Source organism: Loxodonta africana, chromosome 11 (assembly GCF_030014295.1).
Source record: "Loxodonta africana isolate mLoxAfr1 chromosome 11, mLoxAfr1.hap2, whole genome shotgun sequence".
NCBI classification, from domain to species: Eukaryota; Metazoa; Chordata; class Mammalia; order Proboscidea; family Elephantidae; genus Loxodonta; species Loxodonta africana.
In genome coordinates, this window is record NC_087352.1 from 101,789,846 (window position 1) to 101,808,206 (window position 18,361).

At 38.5% G+C, this 18,361-nt stretch overlaps 1 protein-coding gene across 9 annotated transcripts in view; it reads left to right on the top strand.

Annotated features, from left to right (window-relative positions):
• ANKRD12 (ankyrin repeat domain 12) overlaps positions 1-18,361 on the top strand; it is a 167,795-nt gene that overhangs the window by 110,385 nt on the left and 39,049 nt on the right. The gene's annotated exons all lie outside the window — the stretch shown is intronic.

Here is an 18,361-nt window from a genome sequence, read left to right on the forward strand (position 1 = left end):
TAGATGCTTTTATGTATGGAGCCTTATAATATTGTTACCCATCCTGGTATTTCATGCCATGTGACAGATACACTTTAAGTGCTGCGAATATAAAGAATATAACCAAGACTATGAACTTCAGAACTTCATAAATTTGGGATGAATTAAACGATGTTACAGATGTAGCATTCTAAATGATGGTTTATTCCATTAAACCTTGTGTTTTATACAGTGCTACTCAGAGTAGCTGTTCCACAGACTGTCCTTCATCCTCGGTAGAAGGAGTTTGTGCCAGAACGTAGATGAGTGCACCTCTCCTTTCATCAGAAAGCCTTGCTGTGTCAGCTGAACTATGAACAGTGTACTAGTGATAGAATTGATTTCCATTTTGGTACAAGCTCCTTATTTCATCACCAATCAGTAGTAAACAGCTTGCAGACTGACCTCATCTCATGGACCACACTTTGTGTAGAAGATTTATGTCAAGTGTATCAGACATTCATGATATTGTTATGAGGATACATTTCCTGTTTAATACAGCTTATTTTATACAAATGTGTGGTACTTTTAAATTTGCATAATTCTTTTGTATTTTCCCTCTTAACTTCAGTTCTTTCCCCACAATCTTATTCCATTATTATCTTCCTGTGCAGAAATTCTAGTAATCGTATCTGCTACAGATAATTGCTTCTTACTGCACTGCTCAGAACTCAGTCATATTCGGAGAGCCAGATCATGTTTGTAAGCCATAACCTGGTCACATAATGCCTCCCCTGATACTTTCTGACACTCATTAACTGCCAAAGTAGAAATGCTATTACAAGTTCGCAGGCACTGATTTTATTGCTTAGAGTGCTTAATGGACATATTTGAAAATGCCATTATAAGAAAAATTAGTCACATTTTTCTTACCTTTGCCAGTAATTTGGCCTTGTTTATTAAGCAGCTGCTGTGAACTTTACTTGCATACTTCATCTTAACCAAGGGGATGCTCCATCGTGGTAAATAGACGTGCTGCAGAGTCCGCTGTAGAACAGATGAGGAAACTTGAAAAGACAGTGATTTCTTGTTACTCACTGGTATTTACTGAGTGCATTTCTGTGTCTTAAAATACACAAAATCACCAGTAATTTGAAGTCTTATTTTTTTTTCAGTGTTAAAACAGCAAATTGTGCTATTATAAGTATATTGTCATAATTTGTAAAACTCCTTTCCTCAGTTTTATATTTACAGGAACTTTGAGAAAATACTACTGTTGGTACATGCATAGATGGAGTTATAACAGCTGATAACTCAGGAGATAAAAAAAAAATTAGTTAAGTCAAAATATACCAGAAATTTTTATCAAATGGGTTATATGATGTTAACAGTTTAACGCTAAGTAGGAGGAAGCATAGGAAGTTTTAAGGCGAACTTTTTGATCTTAGACATATACAGATTATAGGAAGGGGTTATATAGGGTGTTTTTAGGATGTCCAAATAGGTATCAAAATATTTGATTACTGGGAATTTAGACTGGAAAGAGAGTTTTATCAAGACAAAAGGTAAAGGAGTTTGCATATTAGTATACCTAGATTTAAAGATTCTTCCATTTCCCATCTAAAGAGTATTTTAGTCTTCCTGCTTCCCAAATGGCTTGTTTAATAACTTCCAGTATATTCACTAGGTATTATGAAAAATGCAACCCACTTAAAAAAAAGTAGAATATTATTTAACTAGGACTATTAGCAGCTTCCTTAATTAAACCTGTTCTGGAGTTGTTGAGTAGCAGTAAGCACCATATCTGATTTTCATCAACTTTTATTTTTCACATAAACCTGTGATATCAGCACTCAGAGGAAATAAATTGACACTTAGGAATCTGTTAGACGCAGAGGGCTGAGCATGTATCATAGTAAGCAGTGAGATCTTCTTTCTTTATGACCACTTGAATGACCAATTAAAAGAAATTCCAGTATAGAGTTCTGCTTGCTCTACTTTTTCTTCTCTATTTTGTGACTTTATATACAGAGATCTGAGTTGTAATTTTTGAGGTTTTTTAACAAACATCATCAAACTTGCTTCTACCTGAATCTTAAGCAAACAAAATCTGTACCATTCTCATATTTGAAAATCTGCTTTTAAATCAATACAGATTTTATCATGTGGTTTATGTGGATTAATTATATCAGCCTATTTCCGAAACTTAAGAATTCTAAATTTTATGTGGCATGTATTGTAAAGGGTGGGGAATATATATGTATATGTAAAATATGTGTGTATATACACATATATATGTCAGATGGAAAAAACAAGGAAATAAATTATGAATACTTAAATTACCCATAAACTGTAAAGATTCACTCTTTAGCATTGCCTGTAAAAATTACATAAGTTCTGTATTCTTACTTGACTTACTCATATATCAAAAAAAATAAATGGGAAATTGTGGTTACAGCTCAGGTGTTTTCTGGGTGTCTCTAAATGAATATACTATTACCTTTAAATTTTGTTACATAATAGTCTGGTAAATCCCTCTCTTTGAAGTTCATGTAAATTTCAAGTGTACTTGCCCCCCCAAAAAATGTAAAATTGCTTATTGCAGATAACAAAACTAACAGGGTTTTTGCAAAAAAATATGTTAGCTTGATGATTTTCCCTAAAAACTGAGTTTCTACCAATGCCTAGCAACTTAAAGTGAGTCTGTCACATAATTATAGTAGTTGAGATATTGCTGAGTATTAAAGACTGAAACTCTACATAAAGGGTGAATTTGGGCAGAACCCTAAAAAAAACTAAAAAACACCTTGGTTTAAAATTATTAATTATATATGCAACATTTAAATAAGCTCAGCTTTAGCTGTGTCATCCTCTCTGCATAAAAGTACTTCATCTAAAAAAAAAATGGACCTCTATGTAATAAATATTGATGGTGGTATAGCTGAGACTGGGTGATTTTTGTCAGTTTCCTTTAGTAACATCAAAATTTTTGTAGTGATATCAGTTCTACTTTTAGAGGAAAAAAATGTCAGTTAATTTATACTTTGTAGAATCAGTTCATACATTGGACTGATATTTAGCAGAAAGGCAATGTATGATAACTAACTCAGAGAGTATATGGAGTGCTGTGGTATTTGATTTTATTTTTATGTCGATTTGGCTTTTACACTTAGCACTTTCAGCTATTGATTGTGTTCTATTCCCTCCTCAGCTCACCCCTAAACACTAACTGTAATTCTCTTGTCTATATCTTTTAATGTAGAAATACAATGAAAATATGTTCTCATATGGCATACTTATTTCAAAATAGATGTATGACTCATTTTCTCCTATAAAGTAGAATTAAAACACCTAACCTGTATTTAGGAGAACTGAGTTCTAAAAATGCTCATTTCCCTGCATCTAAGTCAATTCACCCCCACATGTCTATCAGTTTGTCGTACTGTGGGACCTCGGGTGTTGCTGTGATGCTGGAAACTATGCCACTGGTATTCAGATACCAGCAGGGTCACCCATGGCAGATAGGTTTCATCTGAGCTTCTAGACTAAGACAGACTAGGAAGAAGGACCCAGCGGTCTACTTCTGAAAAGAATTAGCCAGTGAAAACCTTATGAATAGCAGCAGAACATTGTCTAATACAGTGCCGGAAGATGAGCCCCCCAGATTGGAAGGCACTCAAAAGACGACTGGGGAAGAGCTGCCTCCTCAAAGTAGAGTTGACCTTAATGACATGAAGAGAGTCAAACTTTTGGGACCTTCACTTGCTGATGTGGCACGACTCAAAATGAGAAGAAACAGCTGCGAACATCCATTAGTAATTGGAAGGTGGAATGTACAAAGTATGAATCTAGGAAAATTAGAAGCTGTCAAAAATGAAATGGCACACATAAACATTGAAATCCTAGGCGTGAGTAAGCTGAAATGGACTGGTATTGGCCATTTTGAATTAGACCATCATATGGTCTACTATGCGGAGAATGACAGCTTGAAGAGGAATGATGTTGCATTCATCATCAAAGAGAACGTTTCAGATCTGTCGTGAAGTATAGTGGTGATGGTGATAGGGTAATATCCATACGCCTAGAAGGGAAAGAAGGGAAGACCCATTAATACAACTGTTACTCAATTTTATGCACCAACGACTAAGGCCACAGATGAAATTGAAGGTTTTATCAACTTCTTCAGTCTGAAATTGATTGAACACGCAATCAGCATGCACTGATAATTAATGGTGATTGGAATGCAAAAGCTGGAAATGAAGGATTCGCTCCTGGTTGGAAAATACGGCCTTGGTGATAGAAACAATCCCAGAGATTGCATGGTTGAATTTTGCACAACTGATGACTTCTTCATGTCAAATACCTTTTGTCGTCAACATAAATAACTACTATACACATGAACCTCACCAGATAGAATACACAGAAAACATATCAACTACATCTATGGAAAGAGACAATGGAAAAGCTCATTATCATCAGTCAGAACAAGGCCAAGGGCAGACCAAGGAACAGACCATCTGTTGCTCATATGCAAGTTCAAGTGGAAATTGAAGAGAATTAGAACAAGTCCACGAGAGCCAAAGTATGACCTTGACTATATCTCACCTGAATTTAGAGACCATCTCAAGAATAGATTTGACATGTCGAACACTAATGACCAAAGACGAGATGAGTTGTGGAATGACATCAAGGACATCATACGTGAAAAAAGCAAGAGGTCATTGAAAAGACAGGAAAGAAAGAAAAGACCAAAATGGATGTCAGAAGAGATTCTGAAACTTGCTCTTGAACATCAAGTAGCTAAAGCGAAAGGAAGAAACGACGAAGTAAAAGAACTGAAGATTGCAAAGGGCAGCTCGAGAAGACGAAGTAAAGTATTATAATGACATGTGCAAAGAGCTGGAGATAGAAAACCAAAAGAGAAGAACACACTCGGCATTTCTCAAACTGAAAGAACTGAAGAAAAAATATGAGCCTCGAGTTGCAATATTGAAGGATTGTATGGGAAAATATTAAACGATGCAGGAACCTTCAAAAGAAGATGGAAGGAGTACACAGAGTTATTATACCAAAAAGAATTGGTCAACATTCAAACATTTCAAGAGGTGGCATATGATCAGGACCAGTAGTACTGAAGGAAGAAGTCCAAGCTGTGCTAAAGGCATTGGTGAAAAACAGGGTTCTAGGAATTGACAGAGTACCAATTGAGATGTTTCAACAAATGGATGCAGTGTTGGAAGTGCTCACTCATCTATGCCCAGAAATTTGGAAAACAGCTACCTGGCCAACTGCTGGAAGAGATCCATATTTACGCCCATCCCCAAGAAAGGTGATCCAACCAGATGCGGAAATTATCAAATAATAGCATTAATATCACATGTAAGTAAAATTTTGCTGAAGATCATTCAAAAGCAGCTGCAGCAGTATTATCAACAGGGAACTGCCAGAAATTGAGGCTAGATTCAGAAGAGGATGTGGAACCAGGGATATCATAGCTGACGTCAGATGGATCTTGGCTGAAAGCAGAGAATACCAGAAAAATGTTTACCTGTGTTTTATTGACTACGCAAAGACGTTCGACTGGAGCATAACAAATTATGGATAACATTGCGAAGAATGGGAATTCCAGAACATTTTATTGTGATCATGAGGAACCTGTACATGGGTCAAGAGGCAGTTGTTCGGACAGAACAAGGGGATACTATGTGGTTTAAAGTCAGGAAAGGTTTGGGTCAGGGTTATAGCCTTTCACCATACCTATTCAATCTGTATGCTAAGCAGATAACCCGAGAAGCTGGACTATCTGAAGAAGAACAGGGTATCAGGGTTGTTGGAAGACTCGTTAACAGCCTGAGATATGCAGATGACACAAACCTTACTTGCACTTGAAGCACTTAGTAATGAACATCAAAGACCACAGCCTTCAGTATGGATTGCACCTCAACATAAAACAAAAATCCTCACAACTGGATGAATAAGTAACATCACAATAAATGGAGAAAAGATTGAAGTTGTTGAGGATTTCATTTTACTTGGATCCACAGTGCCCATGGAAGCAGCAGTTAAGAAATCAAAAGATTTGCATTGGGCAGAAGACCTCTTTAAAGTGTTGAAAAACGAAGATACCACCTTGAAGACTAAGATGCGCATGACCCAAGCCATGGTATTTTCAGTCAAATCATATGCATGCAAAAGCTGGACAGTGAATAAGGAAGACAGAAGAGTTGACTCCTTTGAATTGTGGTATTGGACTGCGAAAAGAACGAACACGTCTGTCTTGGAAGAAGTACAGCCAGAATGCTCCTTAGAAGCAAGGATGGCGAGACTGTGTCTCACATATTTTGGACATGTTGCCAGGAGAGATCAATCCCTGGAGAAGGACGTCATGCTTGGTAAAGTACAGGGTCAACAAAAAAGAAGACCCAGCGTCTGCAACTGTGGGCTCAAGCATAGTAACCGTGGGCATGGTGCAAGACCCGGCAGTGTTTGGTTCTGTTGTACATAGGGTCACTATGATTCAGAACCAACTCAACGGCACCTAACAAGTCAGTTTAGGGATGAGAAAACTGTAAAGTTTTTTTTTTTTTTTTTTTATGCAGGTGCATTTTTTTCTGTTACTTCCCTGGCTGGGTAATATAAATATCAGTTACATTTGTTTAACTCTTAAATATATTAGTTGTCGTTAGTGAACTTTTGTAGAACCAAAGAAGGTACCACCCATAATAGGCATAGAAGAGACCCACTGCAACAATGAAAACAGTTCTCCCAATTAAGCCTCAGAGACCTTCTTGGGCTCAGAGTCAACTTACTCAGGGAACAGTTGCTACTAGAAGACTAATATTAAAAATAGCCACAGGTCACTACAAATAGACTTCTTACCAGGGGAGAGGGCTGTAGTAGAGACTCCTTCACAAAACTGCTGAAGAGACCAGTTTTTTCCTTTATAAATACGAAAAGAAATCCAGAGATATTAGGGAAATCAACTGAATGAAAGACACAAAGAGCCAAGAGGAACAAACAGAACATTTGGTCCTGGCGAACGTAAATGATGGAGGAAACGGAAGGGTAAGTTCTTAGTATCCTTGGGGCTCACAGAGGGCAATTTATCCATCAGCAAAAACAAGCAGCTTCTATGGAAGAGTAATCAGAAAACAAGAAAGTTCTTGGAACTAAAAATAGGATTTCTGAAACTAAGTATTTTATGAAGGATGAAAGAATAGACTTGGGCATTGATGAAAATCTAGAGATCCAGAAGAGCAGCATGTAAAACATACAGAAGAAAAGGCGTTTGAAATATGAGAGAAATGGTAAGAAACATACACAGGATGTAATTATTTACCTTATAAGAAAGTAAATTCTGGGAAGAAATTTTTTTAATTGAAATTTTCCCTTAATTGAAACAACACTTAAGTTTTTAGATCCAAGGGGAATTTGAAAAGAGGGAAAAAACTCACAACGAGTATATCACAATTTCAAGGATAAAGATAAATCCTGTAAGCTTCCAGAATTCAAGGCAAATGTATTACCCTCAAAGGAAAGAGACTGAATCAGATTTTTCATCTTTAAATATGTTTCTAGAAGGTAATTCTAAGAAAGATAATTTGACCTTGAATTTATTCCCAACCCACTATCACTCAAGTAAAATATCTTTGGACATGCTTTTTATTCCCTTTCTGAAAAAAAGTGTTGAAGTATATCACTTTTCAGTGACACAAAATACAAGCTTAAGAGGACAATATGAAGATTATTCCAGTATTTTGATGAAAAAATTCCAGAATGACAACAATAATTGGCATCTTTTAGAACGGAATGTCAGCTTTGTGAAGAGTGTTATCTTTCTTGAGAGTTGACATTAATACACATAGTGGATAAATTAGATGCTGAGAGTTAAACTGTGTCGTGGTCTTGATGATGCGAAGGCATGTTGTCTCTTCTGATGAGTGAGAAAAATAGGTCAAAACTCCACAGGATATAATCTATATGAACAATTCATGGACTAAATATGAAGAAAGCTAAAATATGGCATGATTTGGGACAGCTCGTGAAGTGATAAGGATGCTTTCCGAAATGTCAGTAATAGACCTCTCTCTTGACCAGATAATTCTGAGAAGGGCTAGGGTCACTATGAATCAGAATCGACTTGATGGCAGTGGGTTTGGTTTTCTGGTTTTAAGAGAACAGACCTGAGGTTTAGAAGTTTGACTTTTTAAGTTAATTCAAACAAACTCATATGTAGTACTTTTTAAGTAGATTATAAATTTTTGTTGTTGTTGTTGTTAAATGGGTGGCTTTTACTTTCTTCTTTACTCATCTGTATTTTCCAGGTCTTCTAACATGGGTTTTTTACTTTTACAATAAAAAGAACAGTAAAAAAAAAAAAAAAACCAAAAAAATTTTTACTTTTACAGTAAAAAGAACAGTAAATGTTATTTTTAAATAAATGAAACAAAAGCAATTTTAGTAAATTAAGATCACTGAAGTATAGTTCAGGACTTTTTTAACTACACTATCTGAATAAAAATAACATATAAACAAACACTATTCCAAGTACTCAGCGCTCATCTGCTAACCGTAAGGTCAGCAGTTCGAACCCACCAGCCCCTCCACAGGAGAAAAATGTAGCAGTCTGCCTTGAAAGAAGACATTCAAACGGCTAACAGACACATGAGGAGATGCTCTTGATCACTGCCCATTAGAGAAATGCAAATCAAAACTACAATGAAATAGTATCTCAACCCTGCATTACTGGTACGAATCAAAAAAAAAAAAACAATGTTGGAGAGGCTGTGGGAAGATTGGAACTCTTATGCACTGCTGGTGGGAATGCAAAATGGTACAGGCATTTTGGAAAATGATACAGCGTTTCCTTTAGAAAGCTAGAAGTAGCAGTACCGTATGATCCAGCAATATATCCTAGAGAAGTAAGAACCATCACACAAATAGACGTACGCACACCCATGTTCATTGCAGTATTGCTCACAATAGCAAAAAGATGGAAACAACCTAGATGCCCATCAGCAGATGAATGGATAAACTATGGTACATACACACGATAGAGTACTACACAATGATAAAGAACAACGATGAATCTGTGAAGCATCTCACAACATGGATGAATCTGGAGGACGTTATGCTGAGTGAAATAAGTCAATCACAAAAGGACAAATATTGTATGAGACCACTACTGTAAAAACTCAGGGAAAGGTTTACGCACAAAAAGAAACAATCTTTGATGGTTTGGAGGGAAGGGAGGGGTGGGGATGGAAAAACAATAGATAAGTGGTAACTTTGGTGAGGTGTAAGGCAGTAGACAATATTGGGGAAGCCAGCACATCTTGTCCAAGGCAACATTATGGAAGCTCCATAGACACTTCCAAACTCCCTGAGGGATCGAATTACTGGGCTTAGGGCTGTGAGACCATGGTTTCAAGGACCGTCTACCTCAATTGGCATAACATAGTTTATGAAGAAAGTGTTTTACATCCTACTTTGATGAGTAGCATCTGGGGTCTTAAAAGCTTGTGAGTGGCCGCCTAAGATAATCCACTGGTCTTACCCTATCTGGAGCGAGGGAGAATGAAGAAAACGAAAGACACGGGAAAGATTAGTCCAGATGACTGATAGAGCACAAATACTACAGCCTCTACCAGACTGAGTCCAGTAGAACTAGATGGTGCCTGGCTACCAGCACCAACTGCTCTGACAGGGATCATAATAGGGAGCCCTGGGCAGAGCTGGAGAAAAATGTAGAACAAAATTCTAACTCACCAAAAAAAAAAAAAAAAAACACTTACTGGTCTGACAGAGACTGAAAAACCCTGAGAGTATGGCCCCGGACACCCTTTTAGCTCAGTAATGAAATCCCTTGTGAGGTTCACCCTTCAGCCAAAGATTAGACAGGTCTGAAAAAAAACGAGACTAAAGGGGCACACCAGCCCAAGGGCAAGGAGTAGAAGGCAGGAGGGGACAGAAAAGGTGGTAATAGGGAAGCCAAGGTAGAGAAGGGGAGGGTGTTGACATGTGGTGGGGTTGATAACCAATGTTACAAAACATAACTAATTGTTTAAGGAGAAGCTAGTTGTGTAAACCTTCATCCAAAGTACAAAAAATGTACAACCTTGGGAACTCTATGGGGCGGTTCTATTCTGTCCTACAGATTTGCTATGAGTCAGAATTGACTCAAAGGCAGTGGGTTTATTCCAAATGTAGGGATAGTTTTTTCTTAATAGTGTTCCTAGTGTTGTCAGTCTTTGGTGGTTCAGTGGTAGAATTCTCACCTCAGTGCAGGGATACCCAGGTTTGGTTCCCAGCCAATGCTCAGCCACCGTCTGTCGCTGGAGGCTTGCTGTAAAGCTGAACAGGTTTCAGTGGACCTTCCGGTCAAGGATGGGCTGGGAAGAAAGACCTGACAATCTACGTGCAAAAATTAACCAGCAAAAACTCTGAATCACAACAGTCTGATCCACAACCAATCATGGGACCAGCGTTTCATTCCGCTGTAGATGGGGTCACCATGAGGCAGGGACCAACTCTATGGCAGCTAATAACAACAACGTACCTCGTGTTAAAAGGATGCTTAATTCTGGTTGAGTATGTTTGCGTGCAATGAATCAGTTAATGTGGCCTTTCTTGCCATGATCTTGTAATGCCCACCCAAGTGATTGGGCAGGACTGTGTAATAGAGTAATTGTAGCCCACCAAAGGGATTAGTCAGTTTTGCCATCCTGCTGGGCTTGAGATGAGCCATCCCAGATACCGCAGAGAGAAAAGATACCACCACCAACAAGGAAGACCGCCCAGGAGCCAGCACATCCTTTAGACCTGGGATCCCTGCACTGAGAAATTCTTGGAACCAGGAGACAGAGAGAGAGGGAGGTGTAACTCTGAAGGCAGAGACTCGGCGGCAGGAGAGACCTGCAGGAGACAGCCCACAGAGTGAGAAAGCCAAGTCACTTTGGGCAGAGACTGAGGGCCAGGGAGAGGAGTGGCTGGAAATAGACTGTCCTGATGGAAGAATTGTATCCTTGAGTGTTCCTGAGCCTGAATTGTAACCTGTTACTTCCCTAACAAACCTCATATTCGTGAGTATGGTCTGTGAGTTCTGTGTGGCCATTGCCATGATTTATTGAACCCAGCAGAGAAGTGGAGATTGTCATGAGAGGGACAGTTGCTGTCAGAACTCATTAAAATGGCGGAGAGAGGAGGCATGTCTGTCCCCCGCCTCATGGGAATCAGCCTTGGTCTGTTGGTCTTGATTCTTCTCCCCTCTTATGATTAGAGGAGATCAGACACTGCCTTCACTCCAGTTTTACAATGTTACTCAAAAAAAAAAAAAAAAATGACCTTTCAGGAAATTTGACAATGAAAATCAAGTCATGAACAATATTTCTTTTCTACTCTGCTCTTTAATATGGTTATATTAATCATAACAGCTCAGACTCTAGCATTCCAGGACTATCTACGTTTGATCATTGGCTCTGTAATCGTAGGCAAATTAGATAACCTGTGTGTGCTCAGGTTCTACATCTGTAAAATAGGGCTTACAGTACATACTTCTTAGGGGGCTTTGTAAAGGCTAAATGAGTATATGAATGGGCATAGATTACCGACTGGCATGGAGTAAGCACTTGAGAAATGATAGCTTAAGAAATAGCAAAAACCTGAAATAAAGGTATCACAGACACTTCCAATTATTTAAAATGAAATTTTCAAAACCATACGTTATATCCGGATACAAGATAAACATACAAAAATCAGTTGGATTCCTCTTCGCCAACAAAAAGAACATCAAGGAGGAAACCAACAAATCAATACCATTTACAGTAGCCCCCAATAAGATAAAATACTTAGGAATAAATCTTACCAGAGATGTAAAAGACCTATACAAAGAAAACTATAGGACACTGCTGCAAGAAACCAAAAAAGACCTAGATAAGTGAGACAACATACCTTGCTCATGAATAGGAAGACTCAACATTGTAAAAATGCCCGTTCTACCAAAAGCCATCTGTAGATACAACGCAATTTCAATCCGAATTCCAATGACATTTTTTAATGAGATGGAGAAACAAATCACCAACTTCATATGGAAGGGCAAGAGACCCCGGATATATAAAGCATTACTGAAAAAGAAGAACAAAGTGGGAGGCCTTACTCTACCTGATCTAGAAGCTATTCTACCTCCACAGTAGTCAAAACAGCGTAGTACCGGCACAGCAACAGATATATAGACCAATGGAACAGAATTGAGAATGCAGACATAAATCCATCCACATCTGAGCAGCTGATATTTGACAAAGGCTCAAAGTCAGTTAATTGGGGAAAGACAGTCTTTTTAACAAATGGTACTGGCAGAACTGGATATCCATCTGCAAAAAAATGAAATAAGACCCATACCTCACACCACGCACAAAAACGAACTCAAAATGGATGAAAGACCTACATGTAAAATCTAAAATGATAAAGATCATGGAAGAAAAAACATTAGGACAACATTAGGAGCCCTAATACATGGCATAAACAGTATACAAAACATTACTAAAAATGCAGAAGAGAAGCTAGATAACTGGGAGCTCCTAAAAATCAAACATCTATGCTAATCCAAAGACTTCACCAAAAGAGTAAAAAGATTACCTACAGACTGGGAAAAAGTTTTTAGCTGTGACATTTCCAATCAGTGCCTGATCTCTAAAATCTACACGATACTGCAAAAACTGAACTACAAAAAGATATAAAAATAACCCAATTAAAAAAATGGGCAAAGGATATGAACAGGCATTTCACTAAAGAAGACGTTCAGGCTGCTAACAAATACATGAGGAAATGCTCACAATCATTAGCCATTAGAGAAATGCAGATCAAAACCACAGTGAGATTCTATCTCACTCCAACAAGGCTGGCGTTAATCCAAAAAACACAAAACAATAAATGTTGGAGAGGTTGTGGAGACACCGAAACACTTATACACTGCTGGTGAGAATGTAAAATGGTACAACCACTTTGGGAATTGATTTGGCATTTCCTTAAAAGACTAGAAAAAGAACTACCATATGATCCAGCAATCCCACTCCAAGGTGCCCGTCAACAGATGAATGAATAAATAAATTATGATATATTCACTCAGTAGAATACTATGCATCGATAAAGAACAGTGATGAATCCATGGAACATTTCATAACATGAAGAAATCTGGAAGATACGCTGAGTGAGATTAGTCAGTTGCAAAGGGACATATTGTATAAGACCACTATTATAAGAACTCGAGAAATAGTTTAAACAGAGAAGAAAATATTCTTTGATGGTTTTGAGAGGGGGGAGGGAGGGAGGAAGGGAGCAGAGTTTTCACTAATTAGATAGTAGATAAGTTTTAGGTGAAGGGAAAGACAACACACAATACAGGAGAGGTCAACACAACTGGACTAAACCAAAGGCAAAGAAGTTTCCTGAATAAACTGAATGCTTCAAAAGCCAGCAAAGCAGGGATGGGGGTTTGGGGACCATGGTTTCAGGGGACATCTAAGTCAACTGGCATAAAATCTATTAAGAAAACATTCTGCATCCCACTTTGGAGAGTGGCGTCTGCGGTCTTCAGTGCTAGCAAGCAGCCATCTACGATACATCAGTTGGTCTCAACCCACCTGGAGCAAGGAAGAATGAAGAACACCAAAGACACAATGTAACTATGAGCCTAGGAGACAGAAAGGACCACATAAACCAGAAGCTACATCAGCCCGAGACCAGAAGAACCAGATGGTGCCCAGCCACAACCGGTGACTGCCCTGACCGGCAACACAACAGAGAACCCCTGAGGGAGCAGGAGAGCAGTGGGATGCAGACCCCAAATTCTCGTAAAAAGACCAGACTTAATGGTCAGACAGGTGAGACAGGGACTAGAAGGACCCCGGAGTTCATGGTCCCCAGACCTTCTGTTAGCCCAAGACAGGAACCATTCCCGGGGCCAACTCTTTAGACAGGGATTGGACCAGAATATGGGATGGAAAATGTTACTGGTGAAGAACGGGCTTCTTCGATCAAGTAAACACATGAGACTGTGTTGGCATCTCCTGTCTGGAGGGGACATGAGAGGGCAGAGAGGGCCAGAAGCTGGTGGAATGGAAACGAGAAGACAGAGTGGAGGGAAGGAGTGTGCTGTCTCATTGGGGTGAGAGCAATTAGGAGTGTATAGCAAGGTGTGTATAAATTTTTGGATGAGAGACTGGCTTGATTTGTAAACTTTCACTTAAAACACAATAAAAATTAAAAAGACCATACTTCATATGATATTGCATCCATACAACCTTTAAAGAAAAAAAATGCCATCTGCATTTACCATTACAAAGATAGAAAATTTAAGCCAAGTTCCTTGGTTTATAGTCAAGGCCTGGTTTTTTTTTTTCTTTATAAACTGTATTGATAGTCGGAAATGAGGTTTTTTAATCTAATTTCATGCCCTTATGAATATGTAAATCAAGATACTGTATATTTGAGATGTCAATGATGTCAAAATCAAGCAAAGGATAGACAAACAAGTTCATATTGAAGTTTAACTTTAGCCTCAAATGGGTATGTTTAATAGCATTATATTTTTATTTAAAGCATTTTACTTGTGAATTCGTAACAATAAATCTCACCTAATTTGGAGCCTAGAGCTTTCATGGCAGATATGTTTTCTCAGTGCACTCAATCATGAAATAAAGATAGAAGGTATTCACTTGAATGCTATGGAAAGATCACAAAGCCTGACGTCTTTTACTGGATGTTTGTTACAGTTCATCTTAACCATATTCACTGCCTTTTTGTACTCAGAAGAAACGTAGCCTGATGGTTATAAGCAATAACTTTGCAGTCAAAGCTACCTGGGTTTGAAGGCCTCGCTCTGACACCCATTAGCTATATGCTCGTGGAGAAATATTCTGGGCATAAGATGGATACAGAGATGAATGAGACAATTTATAGACTTTCATAAATGCAGTATTTTATGCTTTCACCAAGGATTATTTTCACTAAAAAGTTCTCATCCACTTATAGAAACTTTTTTTAAATTGTCACGTGATGACAATAAATTGTAGTTAGCGGATGAAACAAAGTTTATACCACTGTGTCACCCACCTCTATCCCCACTCCCATTTCCCTTCTTCCTTTGCTAAAAAGTGCAAAAAATATTTTATACAAGTGATTGTCAGTTATGACAATATACTTTTATGTAATGCGTGGAATATCAGATATAAGAAAATAGTTTTTTTATTCACTCTATTTCTGCTTCTTCACTGCCTCCCCCCACCTAAATGGAAAGACTACATAAATGTATTTTCTGCTTGAAAGAGTGGCGGTTTCTATTGCCCTCATTTTAAAGACCACATACCTTCGCAGTAACCTTGTAATAGGTGGGTAAGTGACTGGAGTCAGCTTGAATCTTTTTAATCTCCCATCTTCTGATACAAAGTTAAACAAATATGAAAAGCTATGGAATTGGACTTTGTCCCTTTTATTTTTATTGTGCTTTAGGTGAAAGTTTAAAGCTCAAGTTAATTTCTGATATAAAAATTTATGTACATATTGTTACGTGACACTAGTTGCAGTCTGTATAATGTGACAGCACACACCCCCTTTCCACCTCGGGCTTCCCATGTCTCTCCAGCCAGCTTCTGTCCCTTCCTGGCTTCTCATCTTGCCTCTGGACAGGAGCTTCCCATTTGGTCTCATGTGTCTGCTTGAACACTCTTTACAAGTATTATTTGGCACAGCTCTTAACCACTGTGCCGCCAGAGTTTCCAGTGTTTTGTAGTCTAGTCTAATCTTTATCTGAAGAGTGGGCTTCAGGAATGGTTTTAGTTCTGGGTTAAAAGAGAATCCAGGGGACATGGCTTTGGGGGTTCTTCCAGTCTCAGACCATTAAGTTTGGTCTTTTTACATGAATTTTGAGTTCTGCTCCACACCTTTCTCCTGCTGTATCAGGGACTCTCTGTTGTGTTCCCTGTCAGGGCAGTTGTTGGTAGTAACTGGGTACCATCTAGTTTTTCTGGTCTCAGGGTGATAGAGTCTCTGGTTTATGTGGCCCTTTTGTCTCTTGAGCTAATATTTTCCTTCTGTCTTTGGTGTTCGTTCTCCTTTGCTCCAAGCGGATTGGGACCAATTGATGCATCTTGGCTGGTGGCTTGCAAGCTTTAAGACCCCAGACGCCACTCACCAAACTGGGATGCAGAACATTTTCTTAATAAACTTTGTTATGCCAGTTGACCTAGATGTCCCCTGAAACCATGATTCCCAGACCCCAGCCCCAGCTACTCTGTCCCTAGAAGTGTTTGGTTGTGTTCAGAAACTTCTTACCTTTTGGTTTAGTCCAGTTGTGCCGACTTCCCCTGTATTGTGTGTTGTCCTTCCCTTCACCTACAATTATTCTTTTTTTTTTTTTTACTGTCCTGGTGGCGTAGTGGTTAAGTGCTACAGCTGCTAACCCAAGGGTCAGCAGTTCAAATCCACCAGGCACTCCTTGTAATCTCTACGGGGCAGTTCTCCTCTGACCTATAGGGTCGCTATGAGTCGGAATCGACTCGACAGCACTGGGTTTGGTTTTTTGGTTTTGAATACCAAGTTGGTAAATACCTCCTCCCTCCCTCCCCACCCTTGTAGCCATCAAAGAATGTTTTCTTCTGTGTTTAAACCTTTTCTTGAGTTCTTATAATAGTGGTCTCATACAATATTTGTCCTTGTGGGACTGACTAATTTCACTCAGCCTTCCAGATTCATCCATGTTATGAGATGTTTTGCAGATTCATCATTGTTCTTTATCATCTCATAGTATTCCATTGTGTGTATGTACCATAATTTGTTTAGCCATTCATCTGTTGATGGGCACCTAGGTTCCTTCCATCTTTTTGCTGTTGTAAACAGTGCTGCAGTAAACGTGGGTATGCATATGCCTATTGATGTGACGGCTCTTATTTCTATAGGATATATTCCAAGGAGTGGAATTGCTGAATCGTATGGTGGTTCTATTTCTAGTTTTTAAAGGAAGCACCAAATCAATTTCCAGAGTGGTTGTACCATTTTATATTCCCACCAGCAGTGCATAAGTGTTCCAGTCTCTCCACAACCTCTCCAACATATATTGTGTTTTTTGGATTAGTACTAGGCTTCTTGGGGTGAGAAGGTGTCTTATTGTAATTTTGATTTGCATTTCTCTAATGGCTAACGATCATGAGCATATCCTCCTGTATCTGTTAGCCACCTGAATGTCTTCTTTGGTGAAGTGTCTGTTCATATCCTTTGCCCATTTTTTAATTGGGTTATTGGTCTTTTTGTTGTTGAAGTTTTGCAATGTCTTGTAGATTTTAGACGCTGATCAGATTTGTCGTAGCGAAAATTTTTTTCCCGGTCGGTAGGTTGTCTTCGCTCTTTTGGTGAAGTCTTTTGATGAGCGTAAGTGTTTGATTTTTTAGAGCTCCCAGTTCTCTAGTTTTCTCTTCTGGTGTTTGTGCATTGTTAGTTATGGTTTGTATTCTGTTTATACCATGTATTAGGGTTTCACATTGTCCCTATTTTTTCTGTCATGATTTTTATCCTTTTAAATTTTGTGTTTAGGTCTTTGATCCATTTGGAGTTAGTTTTTGTATGGTGTGAGGTATGAGTCTTGTTACCTTTTTTGCAAATGGATATCCAGTTATGCCAGTACCATTTGCTGAAGAGACTGTCTTTTCCCCCATTTAACGGACTTTGGGCCTTTGTCAAATATCAGCTGCTCATCGGTGGATGAATTTACATCTGGATTCTCAATTCAGTTCCATTGGTCTATGTATCTGTTGTACCACTACCAGGCTGTTTTAACTACTGATGCGGTATAATAGGTTCTAAAATCATGTAATGTGAGGTCTTCCACCTTGCTCTTCAGTAACACTTTTACTTATCTGGGGCCTCCTCCCTTCCCATATGAAGTTGGTGATTTGTTTCTCCATCTCCTTAAAAACTGCCATTGGAATTTGGGTCAGGATTGTATTGTATCTATAGATCGCTTTGGGTAGAATTGACATTTTCACAATGATGAGTCTTCTATCTATAAGCATGGTATTTTTTTCTACTATATAAGACTCTTGGTTTCTTGACTTCGGCCTTTTTAAATTAGCATATGTGATGTATTCAGTTTGGCAGTATTTGCTCTTAAATGTACTTTTATTTAAATGCTTTTAATTTATACCATCCAGGTTTCTCTTTTTTCCTAGCAAAGGGTTAATATTTATCATGTGCATGGCATGTGCCTGGTGTATGCTAGGCACTTTCCATAAATTAGCTCATTTATTGTAACAACAACCCTATGAGTATTAATCCCTAATAATAGGTTACTGGTTAAGTGGCAAAGCAGAAATTTGAACCCAGGGCTAATGCCAGAGCCTGTGTACCATACTGATTA